We start from the raw sequence: 24333 nt of genomic DNA, 5'->3' as shown, positions 1-24333 counted from the left end.
ATTACTTTGGCAGATTGAGAAAAAAATCTTGGATTTATGAAATTAAAAAAAAAAAGTAGCTGACTTTTAGTTTTATTTTTCTATAAAAATAATGTTGGGTGAGATTTAACTAGAGAAGCACATCCTGTAGGCACAAGCTGTCTTAATTTGTGTTCCTCTCAAGACCAGAACTGGGTGTTTTGTAACAGCATGGGATCTTTCCTTTACTCATGTATGTTGGTTTATTTTGCAATTTGGTCATTGATAAAGTTGTTTAGAACAGGATAACAGTTATCTCCTCAGAAGTATCTCCAGGTTTGTGTTACTTGTCAGAAAGATTTAATATTTCTTAATTATTTGTTATTATTGTAAATGTCTGAATTATGATTCTAAATATTATTTACCTGCCCAAACTGCGTTTTCCTTTGCTGTGGCATTCACTGACAGGAAAGGAGCTGCAGCTGTGTGCAAAGCAAGAGAGCCCTTTCTTTGCAACATGAGATTTGATCCTGGCTACTGTGACATGCAACTAAGGAATTTTATTTCCAAATCTGTATTGGAGCTCCTGAAAAAGCTCCCAGGAGTAACCAGCTTTCTGATGGATTTGACTTGCCCACTTACTTGGCCCATAAATCCTCCACACAGCTTGAATGGCTCTTGAGTTATCAAATTCAATTTTCCAGCAAGGGAGTTTCTGTTAGCTGTATATTTACTGTGTAATTAAGGGAAAATGATGGAAAAATACCTTTTTTTTTAAATGCAATTAATGTGCTAAAGTCGGGGAATCTTGGTGATGATGCACATTTTGTTCCTCTGGAGATGAGGGACAAACTTAGACTTATAAGTGTGGTAGATGGCAACTAACCAGGACTGCATTTGGTGTAGAAAAGAACAAATAAAGAATAATAAAGGTCAATGAAAGTGGGGGAGTATCTATACTTTATAATGCTGGGGTACATTAATGGCTTAACCAGATATGATTTGTGAATGTTTCCACCACAATGAGGAGCATGATAGAAGATGCTATGGTCAAATTTATTGGAGAAATTGCTCATTCATTTTTGCTGCATCTGCTTTTAGACCACTGGATTTAGCTTTGCAAACAACAAAACCCTCAGATAAATGCAACAATACCAGCAAGAGAGCACAGCAGCAATATATTTGGGTAACAGGGTGAGGATGGGGAATAAATATGGTCATGATGATTGGATTCATTATGGCAAGTGCCAGTAATGTTATACATATATACATATGGGCAGTGGCTCGATGACTTAGTAAATGGGCAAGATGACTTGTTTCTTTTAGTAAATGGGAAAGCACGAGCCTATTAAAAAATAGTGTGTTAGTGTCAGCAAAGGAATTGAACAAAAATGAGGCTCAGACTGTAAATAATGACAAAAAGCCCTGCTTGATGCAGTGCAACAATACACCGTTTCTATTTCAGGTGAAATCTTCCATTTTGTTTGGTAATATGATAGACAGCTGGGGATGTAGCACTTAACTGGAGGCTAGCAGTTGGCTGCGGGCATAGTAAAGTCTAGGTTTACCCTTTTCACAAAGTCTTGTGGATAGTTCTGATGGCATTTCAGCCTGAATGGAGGGGAAAAAAACTAGTCACAAGATCAGGTTTTATAGAGAAAACTTTCATAGTCCCCCATAGAACAACATCCCGGGTGTTAAAATGTTTTTTTATCAGTAGGTTTAACAGTGTTTTCCTTAGAAAGTGAGCCTCTTTACGCCTATTTTGCAGATGGGGAATGTGAAAAACTAACCCAGGGTGGGTGTATAAGCTAGTAGTGGAGTCAAGTGGAGACCTTGAGGTATCATTCGCGTTTTTGGCCATTGCTTAAAAATGGAGCATTCCCCCTCAGCTGGGAAAGCTGCATTTGCTGTTTCACTGCCTTTTTGTGTTTCCTTCTGCTAGTGACAGTTCATAGAGCAGGATTTCACAGTAACCTTCAAATCAGCATCTTGTTTCAGATCTTTCCAAGTCATTTCTGATGGCCTGTTCTCCTTGGGTTTGGGCATCTGTGGGGTGACATCTATTCTAGTACAATCCTAGAAGAAAGGCTCTGGCTTTCTGTCTGGGCTTTGTGGAGGTGAGATAAAGACTCTGTGAAAGCTCAGACCCTGGTGCAGTGAGGAGTTGCTTCCTCACGGAGGAGGTTGTGTGAACACCTGGGTAGATGATATACCAGCTGCCTTCCTGGCAGTTTTATTTCTCTTTTACGCTGCCTCTGTAGCTCAGAAAAGGACTACTGAATATAAAAAAAAAAAGCCAAACTATCAAAGCAGCAGTTTTTGGTTTGGTGTCATGTCCTCTTCACCTTAATTTTTCATGCTAAGTTACAAAAGCTGTGTAAAGATAAGGGATGAAATCCATATGTTCCCTTTCATCATGTAATAACTGGCTAGGGGGTTAACACAGTGTTTTAGCAGTCAGGCTCTCCCTGCCAGGGGGACATTGCTTGCTTTGGTCTGCAGTTTTATTATCAGATGCCCAGTTAAGGAAAGGGACTGGGTTGCTTTTTTGGAAACACAGACCAGAGCAATTGGTCTCCTTTTGCAGAAACCCTGATGCTTTGCATCTTCTCTTTCCTGCATAACTCAGCACTGCTGGAGCAGAGAGAGTTGAAGCAAAATGGAAATTTATCCCTATTCTCCATGGCATTAAAATAATCACTTTAATAAAATAATTTCAAGATCTTTTGATGGGAGATCACTGATTCCTCTGGGGGAAGATGCTGGAAAAAGGGTTGAGCTGGTGTGGGTATTATGGATATGAAATTTCTTTCTCTATAAAAGCATATGTTAGGGGGCAGAAGAGCAAAATTGCATGGGAAGAGGAAGTAGAAATGGTGCAATAGGTCAACTGAAGGCCAGTTCTACGGGAAACTTTGGTGGCTGATTGATCTTTTCTGAGTCTGTGCAGCTAAATCTAGCCTAAAGCATCAGTGAATATAATCATCTCATCAAAGAGAATATTTGCATCCAGAAGATATTTGAAACACAGATGTTTGTGTCTCCCATACAGCTCCTTCTGCTTCAGCTTATTTTCAGCTCTTGTACTTTTTTGTCTGGGTTGACCCATAACTTGTAGTTGGGACTCTAATACCAGAGAAGAGGTAGAACTGGTTTCTGTTCTTCATGTTGGGTTGGTTGATTTCTGCATCAAAAAGGAAGCTTATCCTTCTCTTTGTCTTTCATTCTGTTGCTAAATATCAAGTAGCTAAAAATCATCTCTATTTAAAAGGCTTTAAATGAAACGTGAAAATACAGGGGAAAAAAATTTAATGTCCTCTGAAATTATGTCATTAATCTCACCAGCTGGTGTTTCTTTGATTGCTCTTTCCTAAGCAAGCATGTGAACCAGTCCATTTGAGCTGTTTTGGTTTGCGTGTTGGTTGGTTTGTTTTTTTTGTGTGGGTCGTTTTTTGTTGTTATTGTTTATTTCCCCACAATGACTATTCTTCTGACTCTGTTCTGGGTCTGTGATTCATTAGGAACTGGGAGCAGGAGTTATTTGTGTGGGCGTTGGATTTACTCATCATGCAATCATTTTCACTTTGAAGCATAATACAGAGTTGATAAAGTCCATACATCTGTATTCTGTGTGTGCTTCTGGACTGAGAAGTCTGCAGGATGTTGGACTGTCAGCTTTGTAAATTCAGCGTGTAACATTGATTTAGAGAAAAAGACTTAACCATGACATTTATATCCACATTGGAGCCTTTTTAGCATATCCTAAAGATACTACCTGGCAGAAGAATGAATGAAAATTTCTTTAGTTTTCATGAGTATATTATAAGGTCAGCAAGGCCGGCTGGGCACCCCGATTTGCAGGAGATGGACAATTAGCCTGTTCAGAGGTTTTGTTTTCACTACTGTATTTCTGTTTGGTTTTTTGGTTTTTTTTTTTTTTAAATTCTTCTGATCACAGTTTAAAACTTTGCTGGTGACTGAGAAAGCACCATGGTGTCTTGCAAACTACTGAAAACGTTAATTACCCTAATTGCTCTGCCTTAAATATTTGTTCCACATTTCAAGCCTGAATTTAACTGATTTCATGGTCCTTCTGTTAAATCCTGCCCTCACTATGTGCTGATTAGCCATCCGTTCTCACGCTTCTCCCAAATGCTTTTCTGATGGCAGCTCATTGCTTTTAACCTTCCCTCCACTGAGATAAAATCCCTGGAGCTGGGCACATGCTCAACAAGCTCAAGTGTGTAAGTCGGCCAATTTACAGCAGCCTAATCACATTAAATCACTGCAATTGCTTTTTCCACCCACTTTACAGGTGGTTTAATAAAACTTGATAAGTTCATTTCATGAGATCTGCTTTCTATAGAGCCATATAGATTAGCACTTGCTATATTGCCTTAACTCCTTCAGCAATTAAATTGAGAATCACACATCCCAAATGATGTCCAGGACCAATACCAAGCTGATACAATTATCTGTGATTCCATTTACCAGCTAAAAATCTTAGTGGAACATTTACTTTCCTCTGGCCCTCCAAAATGTCTTACTTCATATTTCATACCTTGCTGAAGATCACAGAATGATCGGGGTTGGAAGGGACCTCTACAGATCATCTAGTCCAACCCCTCTGCTAAAGCAGGTTCAACTAGAACAGGACACACAACAACATGTCCAGGTGGGTTTTGAAAACCTCCAGAGAAGGAAATTCCACAACCTTCCCGGGTGGTTTGTGCCAGTGCTCCCTCACCCTTACAGTAAAGTAGTAGAACTCTTTTTGTTCTAGCTTACGTCTATTACCCCTTGTCCTATCACTGGACACTACAGAAAAAAAGTGTTGCCCCATCCTCTTGACATGCATCTTTTAAATACTTGTAAGTATTAATGAGGTCCCCCCTCCATCTCCTCCAGGCCTTGGTCAGCTGTGGGGTCCATCTTAGAACAGATTGGCATTTAGTCCTGTGAGCTACAGGGGAAGCTTCTGGCACATATTTAAAGAAGCCACTCCTGAAACCCTCCACCATCATTAACAAAAAACCTGGCCCAGGCAAAACCTCTACAGAGATCCAGGGACTTGCCTTTATGATAGTAATTTGTCTTCCAAAGGAAGTTGTGATCAACTTTATTGTCCCAATTATATGACTTTTCCTGTGCTCTTCAATTAATGTGAACTGTTTGTAGCCAGGCTGTGCTGTTGATGGGCGGGAAACTTCTCTTTCCGTCCTATGCTGCCTTGATAAAGCCATACTAAGACTTCAGTTTTATTCTACAGAGGCCCTGCTTTCTCTCTTATTTTAACGCTTTTCTTCTTAGGCTAAGGTTCCTGGTCTCTAAAGCAGAGCTGATTTTCCACCTAAAGACCATCAAGATTGCCACAGCTGTCTTGCAACAGCGGGACATGGGGTGACTGTCTTTACTGCTTTAGAGATGGGTTTACTGCTGGTATATCCCATATAGCTCCCAACATGCTAATTCATATATATATAGCTGTACCATATATGTATATATACATAAGATACATAGTTCCTATATATACTAACACATGATATATAGGTCTTTAGGTATGTTATTTGCAGCTGCCATGCTGAGAATACAAGAATGTCTTTGATCTTGTGTGATTTCTTCTGCTCCTCTTCTCTCTGATGGTCTCATCACAAGCATTTCTCTCCTCAACCTATGTAATAAGAATCAGTTTTAAGTAACAGGATCTTAGGGAATAGCTGAGATGCTGTTTCAGGCTGTTTCTGTTATCTGGGTGTCTGTTTGTAACAGAAGCTGCTTGAGCTTATTACTCTGCTAATGAAACTATTGAAGTAATGATTTCGTAGTATGGAGTCAACATTTTCCAATGACATTATCTTGGTCTAGCCTTCAGACCCGTACAATGATAATAGGGTAATTATGACCCAATTTTATGTGCTTACACATTGTTTTAATTATAGACACATGTTCCTGAAGACATGTAATGACATACTGTTACTGGCTGATGTTAAAAACCTTTAGTTGGTCTCTCATTTTTGCCTTTACAAATACAGTTTCTGCTCATATATATTCAAAGATGTATTCAGCACAAAGTAAATACTGTATTTATCATGATAAAGCAGGCCTGGCACATTAAAATAAATGACAACTTACTGATCTTTAACCAATAAAAGTATCTAGGAGGTTAAATATAGATTTTTCTTTTTAAGTATATTTCTCTTAGGTGCACTGAAGGAAAATTCAGGCTTGGAATGAGAAACAACACAAGTTTATTTGAGGCTTGCATCATTGACATCTCCAAAATAAGATCAAGCTCCATGTGGAGGATGTATCACTGGTTCCAACTTAGGGACTCCAGTGGATTTGCCTTTTGAGAAGCAATAAGACAAGAAGCAATTCAGGACAGCTTATGTGATGTGTTGTTTGGTGGAGGTGAGTGCCGGGCATGTTTCCTATGGACCTGTGTTGCCTTTCCCCGCAGAGAGAGGGTGAAGGTACTGGTTTGCCTGGAGAATGATGATGTGCGGCACTGCTGAGAAGGACCTGGCAGCCTATTGCTCATGGGAGATGTTAAGTGAAAGGGAGGTGTTTGCAGACTGCAAGGTATCAGTGCTGTTTTAATGATTAATTAAATAGCATGTGTTCATGTGGGTGTTATTTATAGGCTTGGAGATTCACAGCTTCTGTCCTCATGACATCACTTCCAAGTTCTTATGTGGCCACAAGTGACAAGCAGAAAGAAGAGAGCAAAAGTCCTAAATTAAAAACTCTGATGACCAGAAGTATATGTATATATATGTATATTTATATGAAGTATATGGTTATTTGATTCAGTAGGGAGGGAATGACACCTGTTTTGTGAAGGGGGAAGAGGGTCTGGGTGATATGGGTGCTGTGACTGACCCCTTCCCATGCCAGTGCAGAAGGGATGACTGATGATGACAGAAGGAGAGGATGCACAAGGCTCTGGGTAGCCATTATGCAGGGGTAGAGGACTGAGAACATTATCAAATAGTCTAGGTTACCAATCAATCCTTTATTGGCGGAGGTTAAACACACAGATTATTTCAGTGTTATCTTCCATGTGGCAGGAAATGTTTGATGATTGAGACAATGATGGACCTATGTCTTGTAGCCTTCAGGTTAGGCATCCCTTGAGACCTTGATGAAGGAGACAAGATGCAGTGGATGGACAGACTTTCACTTTAATGCTGTGAAGTGGTTAAAAACAACCCAAAAATATGATGCTTTGATTGCTGGGGAATGGAGTAAGGCTGCTGCAGAGGGAAAGACTGGAGGTGTGCGCAGACCACAAACTTTCCTGGTAATGAAAAAATGCTTTCAGGCCTGTTCCCCACCCTCAGCTCTCATAAAGGCCTCATAGACCAGAAATCTTTAAACAGATGGTTTGAATAAGGTAAAGTACATAGCCAGCAGTGCCCTCAGATACATCTGGGTAACCACACTGCCCTCTGAGGAGCTCTGCAGATGGAACCAGATGTCAGTGGGACCAGGGGAGGTTGAAAGGCTGAACTGTTCAGACACTGGTATTTTTATCAGTTAAACCCTGGGGAAGGATTCCTGAGTGAAAGCTGCCAAACCTCCAAAAACAACTGTTAGATGGGAAAAAGCATCTCCTCTGTACTGGCACACATTGGCCATGCAAAATATTTTCCCATCAGTATGACTCTTTACAGAGGCTGAAAAATGAGGGGATGTTGGATGGCCTGCACACCAGCAATGGCAGAGAGTGAATCTAAGATGGAGAGCAAGCAGAAAAACGTATAAATAAATATGTTTGGATAGGAAAAAAGCTGGCTGGTATAGGGCTTTTATAAATCTGCTCAGCTGGGATTGTGGTAGGCACCTTGGAACTCACCAGTGGAGCAGAGTAGAAAGTGGCTGAGGTGGCACTTTTAACTACCTTAGAGTTTTGAATAGAGATGCATGTGGTCTAGCACTTGGCTTGGGAGTTATTTTTGTAGTTATTTACCTTTCATGTTCAAAATAGGTGTGTTGTTTTTAATTTGAATTTACTTGTCTTCCAGTTCTTTCCCTGCTACCCCAAAAATGCTATTTAATACTGAGCACTTTATCTACAGTGTAGTGTCTATATAATACAATAAATTTTCTCTTAATCTTTTTTTCATAAGTTAAATCAACCCCTTTATGCCTTAATAAAGGTATTTTTTTTTCATCTGTCTGATATTTGCTTGCCTTCTTCAACACCATCTCCAGCTGCTTAGTTTCCTTTCCCACAGTGGAGATTTTAGCATTCCAAAAAAACAGTTCAGCCTCAGCCACCAGTAGATACATGTTGTTATTAGTCTCTAGTTGTTCCTTCTCTGTTTGATTAGTTGTTTCCTACTTACACACTGATCATAACTTCCCCCACTGGGTTTGCATGGAGCCACTTCATTGAGGCCAACATTGAAGCAAAGGATGAAAAGGGAGAAGTTCTTCCAGAGCAGAAGACCTCACCCTGGCTTTTTTGGCAGCTTGCAGAGGGCAGCTGGTAGGATTGCCATAGATAAAGCTGTGACTAGGTGATGGTAAACATACCTCCCTTTTTTAAGGTGTTCTGATGACTAGTTTGTGGCTTTATGTTCCCTAGCTTGAATCCTATAATGGTTTGAGTTGGAAGCAACCTTCAAGATCATCTTGTTCCAGCCTCTCTGTGATGGGCAGGGACGCCTTCCACTAGACCAGATCACTCCAAGCCCCATCCAACCTGGTCTTGAATGCTTCCAGGGATGGGGCACCCACAATCTCTCTAGGTGCAGCCTCTCCCCAGTGCCTCACTACTGTCACAGTGAAAAACTTCTAATGTCTCATCTAAGTCCACTCTCAGCTTGGAGTCATTAACCATTGTCCTATCACTACAGACCCTTGTGAGAATCTCTCTCCAGCTTTCTTGTCAGCCCCTTCAGAAACTGGAAGGCAGCCCTAAGGTCTCTAGATTCTTCTGTTTTCCGGGCTGAACGATACCTTTCACGGCCTGTCTTCATACAAGAGGTACTCCAGTCCTCAGACCATCTGGATTTGCTCCAAACTGTTTATGTCCTCCTTATGTTGAGGGATCTCAGAGCTGGATGAAATACTGCAGGTTGAGTCTCATGAGAGCAGAGCATAAGAGGAGAATCACCTCCCTCAGCCTGCTGGCCACGTTGCTTTTGGTGTGGCCCAGGATGCAGTTGGCCTTCTGGGCTGCAAGTGCACATTGGTGGGTCACGTTAAACTTCTTGTCAACCAACACTTCCAAATCCTTCTCCTTTGGGGTGCTCTCGATCCATTCTCTGCCCACCTTGTATTTGCACCTGGGTTGCCCCAACCCATGTGCAGCATCTTGCACTTGGCTTTGTTGAACTTAATGACGATTGCATGGGCTTATCTCTCCAGCATATCCGGGTCCCTTTAGATGGCATCTCATCCCTCCAGCATGTCAACTGCACCACTCAGCTTGGTGTCATTGGCAAACTTGCTGAGGGTGCACACCATCCCACTCTCTGTTTTGCTGACAAAGGAAAGATGTTAAACAACGGTCTCTATATTGAACCCTGAAGATCATCACTTTTCACTGCTTCTCTCCACTTGAACATCAAGCCCTTGACCACAACTCTTTGATGTGACTGTTTAGGGAATTCCTTATCCACCAACTGGACTATCTGTCAAATCCATGTCTCTCCATTTTAGAGACAGGGATGTTATGTGGGACAGTGTCAGATGCTTTGCACAAGTCCAGGTAGATGACAGCAGTTGCTTTTCCCAGCCATCACTGGTTATTTGATGTGATAGGATGTTTGTGTGGAGCCTTGTTTTTGCTTGGTAACAGGGTAGGGGGCTGCAGTGGTGGCCTCTGTAAGCAGTTCTCAGAACATCCCCTGGCTCTGAGTTGGACACACTTCTGACCCAGCCAGGCCAATCTGGCACCTCTGTCATCACTATTTAAGAAGGAAAGGTGGACAAGATGGAGGTGACTCCACGGACCCAGCAGTGAAGGAGGACGTGCAGAGGCACATTGGACCATAGACTTCCTCCCTGCAGCCCATGGCGAGAGAGCAGCTGTCCCCCTGCAACCCATGGAGCGTAACGGCAGGACTGATAGTTGCTTACATCTCTGGGAGGACCCTGTGCTTGAGGGGTTGGTTGTTGTGGACCCCATGCCACAGGAGGCAGAGAGGGGCTGCAGCCCTTAGATGAACCCACGTTGGAGCGGCCCATGCAGGGCTGCCCGACATGTGAGGAATCTGTGCTGGAGCAGGGAGGTCTGGCAAGGAGTGTGCCTGACTTGAGGAGAGATGAGCGACAGGAGCCATCAGAGTAGGACTGACTGCATCTCCTGTTCCCTGTCCCTGTACCACTCAGGGCAGGAGGAGGTAAAGATGCTTGGAGCAGGGCCCCAAGCCTGAGAAGAGGGGAGGAGCGTGGGGAAGGAAATCTTGAAGGGGCTGGTCGTACTCTTCATCATCGTCCTACTCGGTATTACTCTCAGTTGGTTATGATTTCTGTTTGTTATGGTTTTGGTTGATGGCGGATTAAATTAAGTTTCATTTTCTTCCCCAAGTCGAGCAGTCCTGTCTGTTTTGCCTGAGACTGTAAGTGGTGAGTGAGCCCTCCCTGTTCTTAGGGATTATCCAAAGGCTCTTGGTACTTCTCCCTCCCCATCCTGTTGGGAAGAGTGAGCCAGTGGCAGATTGTGGTTCTTTGTTCCCAACTGAGCCAAAACCACAGCACTGGAAGAGAAAATCGTTGCAAAGATTATGGGGGAAGAACATCTGCTGACTTACAAACTTGCCCTTTAAAATATATTGACTAGGTAAAAGAAAAAGGTGCTTAGCAGAGAGTTGCGTTTTTTCACTTTCCTTTGAACTTGCTGACCATTTATATATCAAGTGCTGGATGTAGGGAGATTTAATGCATGATGCTTTTTAGTGGCTAAATGCAACCCATCCCATTTCCCTCTGTACTCCCTGGGCTAAAGTAGGCATGACAATGAAGCTGGCCCTCATGGGATAGCGCTTGGCTTTGTCTGCCAAGTCTAATAACTGGCATTGACTGAAAAACTCCTTTGAAAGAGTTATAAAGTATAAATAATTAATAATTCTTAAATTATTCAAGCTGGAAATACAGTACATGAATTCAGCAACCTGACCAGGATATGAATGAGTAATTATGTTAATTAACCTATGCAGCTAGCAGCAGCTGCAATTAGTTCATGTTTTAGGCTGCTCTATGTTTTTAAGGAACAGAAATGAGCTAAAAATAAATAGAAATTAACTAAAGCTGCAGTAAGAAATCTGAGTTAAACAGTATTGTTTGAATAGTCAACAGTCAAACTGCATTCAATTTCAGTTGGATTTGTGTTCAAATTGCTCTTCTTCCCTTCAAGGGGAAACAAGTATATTTTTTAAAGCTTTAATCACTACTGTCTGCAAGAACTTGAGGATGTTTCTGAAAACTGTTAGTAGTGCCATGCAAGACATTATCCTCTAGATACTCTGCTCTGGTCTCTGCACATTTCTACCATTTCGTAGAATTGTAGAATCATTACCCTTTAAGATCATCAAATCCAATCACTAACCTCACACTACCGGGTCCACATCTAAACTGAACCATATCCCTCAGCACCTCATCTATGTGTCTGTTAGATATTTCCAGGGATGGTGACTCCACCACCTCCCTGGGCAGCCTATTCCAATGCTTAATAACCCGCTCAGTGAAAAAGTTCTTCCTAATGTCCAATGTAAACCTCCCCTGGCACAACTTGAGCCCATTTCCTTGTGTCCTGTCATTCAATACTAGAGATAAGAGATCGACCTTCATCTCACTGCAGCCTCTTTTCAAGTAGTTGTAGAATGTGATCATATCATATTTCAGCCTCCTCTTCTCTAGGCTAAACATCCCCAGCTCCTTCAGCAGCTTCTCCACACCTTGTTCTCCAGACCCTTCACTAGCTTTGTTGCCCATCTCCGGACACACTCCAGCACCTCCATGTCCATCTTGTAGTGAGGGGACCAACACTGAACACAGCATCTGAGGTGCAGCCTCACCAGCACAGAGTACAGGGGCACAATGGCCCTGCTCGTCACACCACTACTGATACAAGCCAGGATGCCATTGGCCTTCTTGGCCACCTGGGCACACTGCTGGCTCACATTCAGCCAGCTACTGATTAACACCTCCAGTTCCTTTTCATCTGGGCAGCTTTCCAGCCACATAGCCTCAAGCCTGTAGTGTTGCATGGGGTTGTTGTGGCCTAATTGCAGGACCTGGCTCTTGGCCTTGTTGAACTTCATGTGACTGGCCTTGGCCCATCGCTCCTCTGAGGAGCCTTCCTGACCTCAAGCAGGTCTATATTCCTGCCCAGCTTGATGTCATCAGCAAATTTACTGAGGATTCACTGAATTCCCTCATCCATATCATTGATAAAGATATTAAACAGAACAGGCCCCAGCATTGAGCCTTGGGGGAACACCACTGGTTACCGGTCACCAACTGGATTAAACTCCATCCCCCACCACTCTCTGGGCCCAGCCATCCCGTCAACTTTCCACCTATCTGAGAGTAGGTCCATCCAAGCTGTGGGCAGCCAGTTTCTCCAGGAGGATGCTGTTGGAGACTCTGTCAAAGGCCTAACCAAAGTCCAGGAAGACCAAATCCACAGCATTTCCCTCATCCACTAAGCAGGTCATCTTGTCATAGGAGATCAGATTGGTCAAACAGGATCTGCCCTTTATACTGCCATGTTGAATGGGCCTAAACCCTTGGCTACCCTGTATATGCCTCAGGATAATCTGTTCTGTCGCCCTCCCCAGCACTGAGGCCAGGCTCACAGGCCTGTAGTTCGCAGGGTACTCCTTCCAGCCCTTCTTGTAGATGAGTGTTGTATTTCCCATCTTCTGGGACCTCCCCCGTGAGCCAGGAAAGCTGACAGATGATGGAGAATGGCTTGATGAGCACTTCCACCAGCTCCCTCAGCACTCTTAGGTAGATTCTATCCAGTCCCATGGACTTGTGGGTGTCCAGGTGGGGCAACACCTCATACAGTTTTTCTCCTTGGACTAAGGGGGCTTCATTCTTTCCTCTGTTCCTGTCTTCCAGCTCAGGAGGCTGGGTGCCCAGAGAAGAGCTTGTTTTACTATTGAAGACTGAGGCAAAGAAGGCATTAAGTACCTCAGACTGTTCCTCACCCTTGATCACTAAGTTTCCCTTAGCCTTCCTTTTGTTGCTGATATATTTATAGAAACCTTGCTTATTGTCTTTTACAGCAGTGGCCAGCTTAAGTTCTAGTTGAGCCTTGACTCTTCTAATTTTATCCCTACATGACCTCACAACATCTTTGTAGTCCTCTTGGACTTCTCGATCTTCCAAAGATCATAAATTCTCTTTTTCCTCCTGAGCACCAGTAGAAGCTCCCTGTTCAGTCAGGATGGTCTTCTGCCCTACTGACTTATCTTTTTGCACATGGGAACAGCTTGATCCTGCAACTTTAAGAATCATAGAATCATAAAATCATAGAATTGTTTCAACTGCAAGAGACCTTTAAGATCATCAAGCCCTGCCTTTGTCCTAGCCCTATCAACCACTAGACCATTTCCCTAAGTACAGCATCCCCCTTTCTCTCAAATACCTCCAGGGACAGTGACTCCATCACCACCCTGGGCAGCCCATTCCAATGTCTGACAACCCATTCAGTAAAGAAATTCCTCTAATATCCAGCCTGAAGCTGGATATAGAAGGCTTTTCTAGTAAAAAGAAAAAAAAATACTAAGTACAAAGGAAAAATTGCATTAATTGGAAGCTTTGAGTTCAACTAATTAGTCTTAACTGCTTTTTTTTTTTTTTTTTTTTTACTGGAAATGGTGGTTGTCCCAGTGCTGTGTCTGCATGGCTCTCTCAGGTGGATGACTAATACCTAACCTTAGGAAAACATGTCTTCTTTCCAGAAAGTTGGAACTGGTTGTGTTGTAGATGGATAATTGATTTACACTATAGGATTTCATATGGAAACAGACATACCCTAACTCTTTCTACTTACTAATGTAAGTGAATATATTCAGATTTAGTCTCTATTTGTGTGGGGTTTCATTGCACTAAAGGCATTGTGCTGAAAACTTGTCTAAGACTCCTTATTTACAGGAGGAGGCATCTGCCATCTTGATTCCTTGAAGGACATTTCACTAAGTGTGTTTGGGTCTAAAGGAAAATCTCTTGGAGAATTCCCCTTTTCTTCCTGCACTTGTTTAGTTAGTAAGTACTGCTTTTCACAGAATTATAGAATGGTAGGGGTTGGAAGGGACCTTTAGAGATCATCCAGTCCAACCCCTCTGCAGAAGCAGGTTCACCTAGATCAGATCACATAGGAACATGTCCAGGCGAGTCTTGAAGACCTCCAAGGAAGGAGACTCCACAACCCCTCTGGGCAGCCTGTGCCAGGGCTCCCTCACCTGAACAGTGAAATAGTTTTTTCTTATATTGAAGCGGAACTTTTTTTGTTCCATCTTCATCCCATTACCTCTTGTCCTGTTGCTAGCTGCAACAGAAAAAAGGGATGTTCCAACCTCCTGACATCTACCATTTAGATATTTGTAAATGTTAATAAGATCTCCCCTCAGTCTCCTCTTCTCCAGACTAAACAGCCCCAGTTCCTGCAGCCTTTCCTCATATTAAAGATGTTCCAGTCCCCTGATCATCTCGGTGGCCCTGTGCTGGATTGTCTCCAGCAGTTCCCTGTCCCTCTTGAGCTGAGGAGCCCAGAAGTGGATACAGGACTCCAGATGAGGCCTCACCAGGGCAGAGTAGAGAGGGAAAACCTCCCTTGACCTGCTGGAAACACTCTTCTTGGTGCAAAGGTAATTCTTAGTATGGAATTTAAGTGGATACAGTTTGTTATGGAATGAGAAGAAGCCTCTTAAAATGGGTTAAGGGGAGAGACATATAAGATATGCTTTTGATTCCCAAGATGAAATGGAAAGGCTTCGCATTTACTTTCACTCTTAGCTTTCCTTCTCATTCAAGAATTACCCCGATAAAGGGAATCCTCCACTGAAAATCTCAAAACTTGCTTCAGCTTTAATGGTTTTGGTGAAACCTTTCAATAGGTTGCATCAATATACAGATGCCAGTTGCATACTGCAAATAATGCCTCTTAATAAAAGCAAGAACCCATAGGTGAGAAATGGACTCATTTCCAACAATGAATGTGTAAGAATATTATTTGAGAAGAAGGTCAGGTTGCAAAGCAGCGATTCTTGGGGCAGTTCTTGTCCATGCTGGTTCATAGACATGTATTAATATTCCTGAAGTTTCAAATCCAGCTGTAGCAGCCTGAGGATAAGAAATGATTATGACCTATCAGTTGTTGCTTATGCCTTCAAAAGTGCACAGATTGCAGAATTTTGCTTATTCATCAACTAGATATCAGACATAGGGTTCACGTCTCGAATTTCATCTCCTGATAGGTATTTCGTGGCTTATGTCATATAGATATTGCAAATATATTGTGTGTCTTAGCCTCAAAGTCATGCCTCTTTCTTCCAGCATCATTATCTGGGATAATAAAAGGTTTTACTTCTCTCTACATTGTAAGCTGGGACATACTTCTCAGCTAGACCCTGGGCTGACCTTGCTTTGCCACCAAAGACTATACCACTTCAGCCTGAGAATAAATTTATTTTGCCGAATCTCCTAATCTGTTTTGATTTGATTTACCTTTTAAAAACATTATTTATCCCATCTCCTGAGTGTACCCTACAAAAACATAGAAACTTGAAGGGAAAAACCCCATCTATTTAAATCTTCCATTCTAGTGGGGTTTCAGTATTGATTTTTTTACCATGCTCAGCATTTGCTGTTCTGCTGCATAATCAATAGCAATTCTGTCTGGAAATTACGTTAATGTTTTTTAAATACGAGTTTGCTTGGAGAGTTTAACTTTATCTGTGTATCTGAGGAGTATGGGAAGTTGTTTGGTTTTTTTATTGAGATGATGGATTAATTGCACTTGCAGTGATGTATGTTTATGTGCATGATGCTGTTAACATAAGCTGTTTTAATTTCATTGACTTTTCTGAGAGATTACAAGGGAATATAAATGGAAAAAAAAGATTCAGACTTCTGAAAATGGAATAACTTAAAATCTAAAGAGATGACACTAAGTACAAAATTGTGGTATATAGTGAAAATGAAATATCTTCTTTTTTTCAGATTGGTCATTCAGTTCACCATTACTACTAAAAGATAGAGCTTTTTAGGTTTTTGTATCTTATGTGTGTGCTTGGAGTTGTCACGTGTTACTGTAGTGGCAGCATGTACTGGGTGTTGAGCCAAGAGCCAGGAACTGGTGCAAATAAATGATTTAATGTCAATTACTCAAACAAATCATTGATTCAAACTTTCAACAATCTATCTTTTGCATGTCTTTAGGGGAACACATGTCTGTGTCATAAGGAAAACCTACCTAAAATCTGGTGTCTAGTCTGCTGGGACTTGCAGGTAGAATTACATCTCTGAAATAACTTGCTTATCAAGTAACCTGAATATTAAGAAAGAAGAGTTTGGCTACTATAAGGTACAAACAGACACAGCACTAGGGTTTTATAAATTCCTACTTTTATATAAACGTGATGATTAATGTGCCACACTGTCCTTGTTTCAACTGAAATAAAGCTAATATTCTTCCTAGGAGCTAGCACAGGGCTGTGTTTTGGATTTAGTGTGAGAAAAATATTGATAACACACAGATGTATCAGTTGTCGCTAAGCAGTGTTTATACTAAGGCAAGGACTTTTCAGCTCCTCACCCTGGTTTGCTATGGAGGCTGGGGGTGCATAAGCAGCTGGAAGGGGACACAGCCAGGACAGCTGACCCAAACTAGCCACAGGGCTATTCCATACCATAGGACACTGTGCCCAGTATAGAAACTGGGGGGAGTTCGCTGGGAGACATCACGGCTCAGAGACTGGCTGGGCACTGATCAGGAGGTGGTGAGCAATTGTATCAGGCATCACTTATTGTGTTGTGGGTTTTTTAATTGTAATTATTTTCCTTAATATTTAAATTATTAATATTATTTCCCCTTTATCTTTTGTACTATCAAACTGTCATTGTCTCAACTCACAAGTTCTGCTGGTTTTTTCCCTTTTTTCTCCCCTGTCCCACTCGTTGGGGATAGTGAGTGAGCATCTGCATGGTGCTTAATGCCAGCTGGGGTTAAACCATGACACACATATTCATTTCTCTAGGATTGTAGTAGCTAACTCAAGAAAAGCTTTCAGTATTAAACCTGCTCTCTTGCTGAGAAATAGAATATATTAATGTATCAGTGGGAACTTAAAGCTGAGTTCAAGCAACACTCTTGGCCCCCATGGTCTCTTTTTTAATGCATGCATAGTTTTGTTTCCATATTTCTTTAACTGAGTGTTTGCAGGGGAATCTGATTAAGATTTTTTTTAATGTTTTGTTGGCTTTTTTAGTGGTGTCATTCATTCAACAGGTATTTGGAGTGAAGGTTTGCAGCTGTGCTCCTCAAGCCAGGAGAGCAGGGCAGTAGAGGGCAGCAATACTCCTTCTGTTTTGTGTTTCCTGCTCCTAAAATAAAAGAAAATTTAAAAGCAAGGGGAAAAAAGAAGAATGTGGAGAATGCTATGCCTGCCAGAGCTGCAGGCCATGTAAGGGAACTGAGCTGAGCCAAACACCCACTGAACACAGGGAGATGGCACACAGCGCTTCATGCTACGTCATGCTCAAATCATAGACTGAAAACATTTGTTTTGCTGATAGTCATGGCTTTTAAGCAAAAAAGAAAAAGGAAAATAATAAATTAAGAGAAAATAAATAATAGTTTGTGTATCTGTAAAAAGTAAGGGGATTTTTGAAGCAAATTGTCAATTTGCAGTCTTGTTCCAGAGAGCAGTATAAACTGCATTGCCTTTATGCTTGGCACGATGCAGATTCTTACACTGTATATCAATATTGATCCTTTCTATTCTAACACAAGACCAGTTCACAGGATCCCAGATGCTTGAAGGTGAGTTTTTGTACTGAGCTTTGTGTATATGAACTGCATAAACAAGTAAGAGTATGAAGAAATTACCCTGTTGTTTGGGCCAAGCTGCTGAAGTAAAAGCATAGATGATAAAGCTCCAACAGAAGTAGTTTTCGGAAAGAAGTAGCCTATAAAAGGTCAATAGTAACCTAGAAATCTTTCTAGATCATAGAAAAGCAGGCCCAAAGTGGTTGTTACCTTCGCAGCATTATCACTGGCAAAGGATTTTTTCCTTCTAGGTTTGAGGACGCTCCCATGAGTCGCTATCGTAATCAGCAGTGAAAACAGCGCTGTTCTCCACTCAGAGCAAAGATGTGCAGGAGTAAACTTTCCTGATGTTTTTTATGGTGAGGATGAGTTGCATAGATGAACTTTATCAGCGTGTTTTATGGTGGGGAAGAGATGCATAGGTGAACCTTCACAGCATATTTTAATGCATGTTTTAATACTATGAGATAGAGAGGAGCCAGTGTCAATGGAGCTGGAGTCAGAAAAGGCGCTGCAGCCCTGGGTTTGCCTGTGGCTGGTTACACATTCTTCTCCAAGGTGGGGTAGTGGGTATGTTGTAAGAATGAGGAGGGATCCCTGCATCTTGCCCACAGGTTTAGCTGCTGATTTGAAACAGAAATTTCATGAAGATGAGAAGAAAAGTGCTGCCCATCCCCCGATTCACCCTACGTATCAGGGCAGTCCAGTTGAAAGCAGCTGGCAATGCTTAGGAAATCAAGTGAACACCGACTTCTAATGCTCTGATGAGTAGAGCAATCAATTCAAGCAAACACTAAGAGAAAACTGTGAGCATAAACATTTTTACACACTCAGAGGGACCAAACCAATGAAGTTTCTCCAAGCATAAATAAGAAATAGCAGTAGAAGTCAGTCGAGTGCTGTAAAACCTTTGCGAAACCTGATGGGAAGCACTGTTAGCAGATTGTGCCTGGGTGATTCATGGATATTTCCTTGGTACCGTAATGAGTTGGGTCCTCTGTGGGATGCAGCCATTTATTTTGAGCCTTAAATGATTGTTTGTAGTGTTTGAGTACAAACCTTTTGTGGAAATGTTTTTTCTAAAGAAGGGCTTAGTGTTGCAAGAATTGTGGATATAAACTTCTAATACTTAACTGGAAGTCTGGTACTTCAGTAAAATATTTCTACTTGCTCCGGGTATGCAGATGTCAAAGACTTTGGAACAAATTTTAGCACAAGTCTATTTCTAAAAAGCTAGGCATCTTTCAGTGCAACTTTTCTTTATCTTTAAGAAACACCAGTCTGTTTTCCAGGTTTGTAAAACAAAGGTTTAAAATCTGTGCTTCATGCTTATTGTTATAAATACAGGAAATATTAAAATAATAATTTTTAATAAGAAGAGAAATTAATTTGATTACATAGAGAGTGCAATTGTTCTCAATGCATTCATCATAAAATAATGATAATGCACTACTTTTCCTCATATCAGTGGTAGTGGAGTAAGTGTTTATTTCTAATCCAATTTCAAATAGAAATGAATTGTTTTAAAGGTTGGATAAATTGGCCCAACACACCAAGGCAATTATGGTAGGTGAGTGGTGCGTGACTGGTAAGGAGAGATAAGAAACACTGCAGAACCCAAAAGGGCAATGGGAAGGAACACCCGGAATTGCAAATGCTCAGGGCTGACGAGTGGTTTGCTACTGTTAAACTAGGGAAGTTAAGAAATGACATCAAGCAGCTTCAAACTCAGAAATGCTCAGAAATACTCAGAAATTAAAATAATTTAGGGAGAAACAAGTCTCTTGCTGATCACAAATTCCTGAGTATTTGCTTTCCACATCTTGCAACCAGAGCACCATGATAAGAGAATCAGCAAGTTGTGAAAGGCAATGGATGGAAAAAAGAAAGGAAAGAAAGGAAAGGAAAAGATGTAACTGCATGGAAACAGATGAGTTTATCTGCATTTGTATTGTGTTTTAAAAGTATACTGTGAATTACAGGCTGGATCACAAGACAAACCCCATTTTTGATCAACACATTTTTTTACCATGCAATGCAAGAATTATTATTCCAGAATGGTCCTCAAGAACCTCTTGTTGCTAGCCAGAGTCTCACGTAAAGACAAATGAAGATATATTCTCACACAGAAAAGGTTAGTAGGAGCAGAAACAAAGTCAGAAAGCTGGGATTTGACCTCAGATGTCCTGACACCTCATGGAGTCCCTGATTGTCTGGACCATATAACATAGTAAGGTCAGATCTATGTTCTGTGCAAGTGCCTCTCCTAAGCAATGCAATACAAAGGTGACATGCAGTTTGTGTTGGGCAACTGCAGGGTTTCTGGCATGTCAATGGCTTTGTAAAGGTCTTGCCTCTGAAAAGTGAGGTTTGGGAAATTTTTGGTAGCCTGTGCATGTTGACGGTTCAATGACAATGAGTTGTAGAGCTTTTTGGCATTAGAGTATTGTCCCTGTTGTGTGATCAGGCTGGGTTGCTTTCACCCTCATGCAGTAACCCTGTGCTGTTTGGTGTGTGGATTGAGTGATGGATGAGTTGTTGAGCTCTCCCACCCCTTCACTGTGACACTGAGATATCAACAGCATATGTTGAACAGTGAAGATAAAAGAGTCACTGAGCATGGCCTGTCCTGAGTGGTTAAACTCTGGTTGATGAAAAGTGCAAGGAAGCTGGCCTGGCTGTCACAGTTGTGTCTCCATGAAAATCAGTGACCTCAGATCCAACACGTGGCTCCCACCATCCTTCAAATGTTTCAGCTTCTCTCAATCTCATGGATACTTGCACGACAGCCAGAATTAATCTGTTTTTCCAACTACATCAACTGAGTTGATGTTTTCTGCAAACTTTACCGCCATTCTGTCTTGTGTCTCTAAGACTAGATTTGCATCCTTAGTTTAATTGGTCCCTGAGTTTATTTGTCAATAGATTAAGGCTGAAAGCAAAAGAAAACTGTATTTCCAGGGCTTTCCTTGTCTAAATGCTGCTTTTGCGCTACGTAGTCAGTGCCCTGGGACTGTTGAGAAAAGCAGGGTCATAGTCAGTGTATAATTGTAGTATCTGGAAAACAGCACCAAGTATTTATGTTGGCGGTTTTCAGAACAAGTTGCTGCTTAATATGAGCCTAAAAACTTCTTAAGGCAGATGAATCATTTTGAAGCCCCTTCTGACTTAAGCCAGACCATAGGAAGATGTATCTAAACTCTGTTTGTGTCTGGCCTTGCCAGGTAGTCCAGTGTTTCTGGCAGGTGAGAAAAAAAAATCAACCGGCCACTCAATGTCTGTGTGGGCAGGAGGGATCGGGATCAGGGACGGTGATTCTTACACGTGACTTGCTTGGAAATCTGCTGCTATTTGCAGCCCCTATCTAGAAAGAAAATTAGTTTAGTCTTTCCTGGAGAAAGCCCAGACTCAAAGACTTCATTTAGACTGACGATACGAGAAAGTGCTACAGGGAAGCATCCCTGTAGCATCCCTTCCTACCCCATAGACACTTCCAAGCTGCTGAACCAACACTGAAGTAAAGTGATACAGAGATCCAATGCCACAAGGTCAAACCATCTGATGGAGTGAGCTGTCAAATATCCAGCTTTCCATGTGAACATGGGAGAAAAAAAACCTGGCTTAGAAAGATGTCTTTCAACTAAAGTGTGTCAGATGCTTTTTGGAGGGCAGAGGATCTGTGGTTTCTGTAGACACATAGGTAGCACTGGTGTGAATAGGTTCTTGTTAGTGGGGAAAAGAAGCCAGAGAGGCTGTTTTCATTGCTCTAATGGAAGGAAAAAAGCTTTGAAGGACTTGTTGAATATGTATTAAGCTTCTGGATATTGAGAATAATTTGTTGCGCCATTTTTATGTAAAACCCATGTTCCTCCCATAAAGATGAGTGGTATTCAGCTCTGCAGCCCACCCAGCAGGAACCACAGGAAGAGGCTTTCCTCCAGCCCAGGAGAACAACAAGGGGAGAGTTATCTCTTACCTTGCCAGCGTGTTAGGTCTTTCATGCTATCTATTTTCTCTGGGCAAAGGGCCCACAAAGGAGAACAGGAATCCTGCATCTTAAATCTGTGCACACAAAGGGAGAAGGTCTTGAAACCACCATATCACATAGATATTTCTGTGCTGTTATTACACTCATAATATTTTATCCTTTTGCTTAGTATGACACAAATATTTATTTTTCTGTGATGTATGTGTCTAATGTGATATAAAAAGATAGGTCTATTACCAATTGCAGTACAGCACTATTATTTTTTTTCTTGTCTCTGAAGTGAGCATTTTTTGTAACATTAATAGGTCTGAGGTATTTTTTTCTCATGCACTTTATTCCAAATGATCCTCATCCTGGGAGGTTTTCTTAGGACTGACTGGAGCATTGAATGCTTTTCACAAGACCTATTTCTCAGTGTTTCTTAGTGATAATGAAATTAGCTACACACTAAAAGAAAAATCATAAGATAATCCATTTCAGATGTTGATTTCACTTTCAGCACTGAGAAATCAATAGGTGTTAAAAGACAGCATCCACTGCCAAGAGTGCTCAACGTTGGATATCTCTATTCTTTTGGTGGGGAGGAACAAATGGGTTCCAGCTTCATTTGTAGAGGTTCTAGAAAGGACCAAAGTAAGAGGGAATGGTCCAGTGTTATGGTACAATATGACTTATTTTAGGAGATAAATGGGCATGAAGCACTCCTCAAGTGCTTGGTCTTGGCGAAGGTGGTTTGACACAGTAGATCCAGCCTCATCCTCATCCTTGAGGGCTAATTATTTTCTAGCTGTCTCCTGCGAATCTTTAGAGATCCAAAGACCCAGAATGAGTTATGAGAGGCATTCTCTTTGGGACAGAAAGTCAAAAAGAATGCCAAATATATCCTAGGGATGAGTCAGATGTGTTCATGTTACAGTAGGTGGCACTCCTTCCTCTGCCTTGGGGACGATGTGAATTTTGGGTGCATGGTGGAGTAGCAGGTAGCATCTTGCAGATGAGATGTGACTCTCAAGGATGAACTTCAACTTGAGTTGGTTATAGTATGCTTTTACAAGTGCTCAGCTCATGTACTTGCTGCTTTCCTCTAGATCTCCCGCTATTTTTAGTCTTTCCTTCTTCACAACCGTAAAGGTGCTGCTGTGAATATACACATAGGGAATGCATTCAGCTTTGCAAGGGGCTGCATGCCAGCAGTGGGTCGAGTTCTGTAGGTCACACGCCTTCCCAAATCTGCATGAAGCCCCAACCAGTGGAGAAAGAAATAATGAAATCCAAGTGATTTAACTTTCTACCACAGGCTGATCTGCTCCTGTAGATATTTTGGGAATAGAGTAAGGAGTGGATTAGGCAGGGGGTAAAAAAAAAAGCTTCCAGGAGGAGGAGGAAAATGTTTATGTATGTACTCAGTGATGCATCTCCAGCTTCTTATCCATGCTGTCCTGGCTGGCTGTAGCATGGTTGCATTTGCCTGTCAGTGATCTTACTTGCTATCTGAGTTTTGACTGGTGATCCCAAGGAGATGTTTACAGAACAGAGAGATTTCACATTGCTTTTAGCTTGGAAAATGGCAACTGAGTGGATGCATTTGGTAACAGACGATCTTTGAAAGGTTTAGAAGCAAAAGCTATTAAAACCAAAGAGCTGTGCAGAGAGGAAGATATTCTGAGTGTATCAGAACCTTTCAAAAGAGAAGAAACATCTCTGTTTCATGAGATCCCCATCAGCAAGCCCTTGCACATGGTCTTTCAGGGCAGAGAGGATGCCATCTGAAGATGCTCTTTTATTTGGCTTCTGGATTACTTGACAACCAGGCACAGTATTGCAATGCCAGATCAGCAAAAGGCCCCTTTAACAAACCACAAGCAACTCTCCTCCCAAAACCCAAGCCAGTTGGTACATTCTTGCCATTCTTATCCCTAAAGCTGTTTCTTTCCCTTCACTGGATCAAGAAGACAAAGCAGCTGCTCTGAGAGTGTGAGATTTTTTATTGGGAACTGTAAATTAAAGAAATGGAGACAGAGGATTTATTGTTATCAGAGTGGGGCGGTACCTTGGGATTCCCAACATTACACAACAGCTGGCACAAGGAAAGCCTGAAGTATGAACTGCAGGGAGAGTATCTGCATTTGCCTGATGACTTCTTTGGGACAGCAGTTAACAGTTGAAAATAGGCAACTTCTGGCTGCCTTTCTGCAACAGAACTTGACTGTCAGGTTGTGAAACCCTTTGGGCTGCTTTATCCTTAAATCAGCAAAGACTGACTATAGACTTGTTAGCTGCTGGTTGAGATCCCAAATCTAAAGCCAAGCCACAAAATCTCTCTTTAGACCGCATAGGTCTCACAAAACTCTACTTCCCACCCATAAATAAA

General features: G+C 41.7%; 1 protein-coding gene across 1 annotated transcript in view; it reads left to right on the top strand.

The window, feature by feature from the left end:
- Positions 1-24333, top strand: part of PRKG1 (protein kinase cGMP-dependent 1) — a 523150-nt gene that overhangs the window by 10780 nt on the left and 488037 nt on the right. The window lies entirely within an intron of this gene.

This window comes from Colius striatus, chromosome 8 (assembly GCF_028858725.1).
Source record: "Colius striatus isolate bColStr4 chromosome 8, bColStr4.1.hap1, whole genome shotgun sequence".
Taxonomy (NCBI): domain Eukaryota; kingdom Metazoa; phylum Chordata; class Aves; order Coliiformes; family Coliidae; genus Colius; species Colius striatus.
This window is presented reverse-complemented; position numbering and strand designations above follow the sequence as displayed.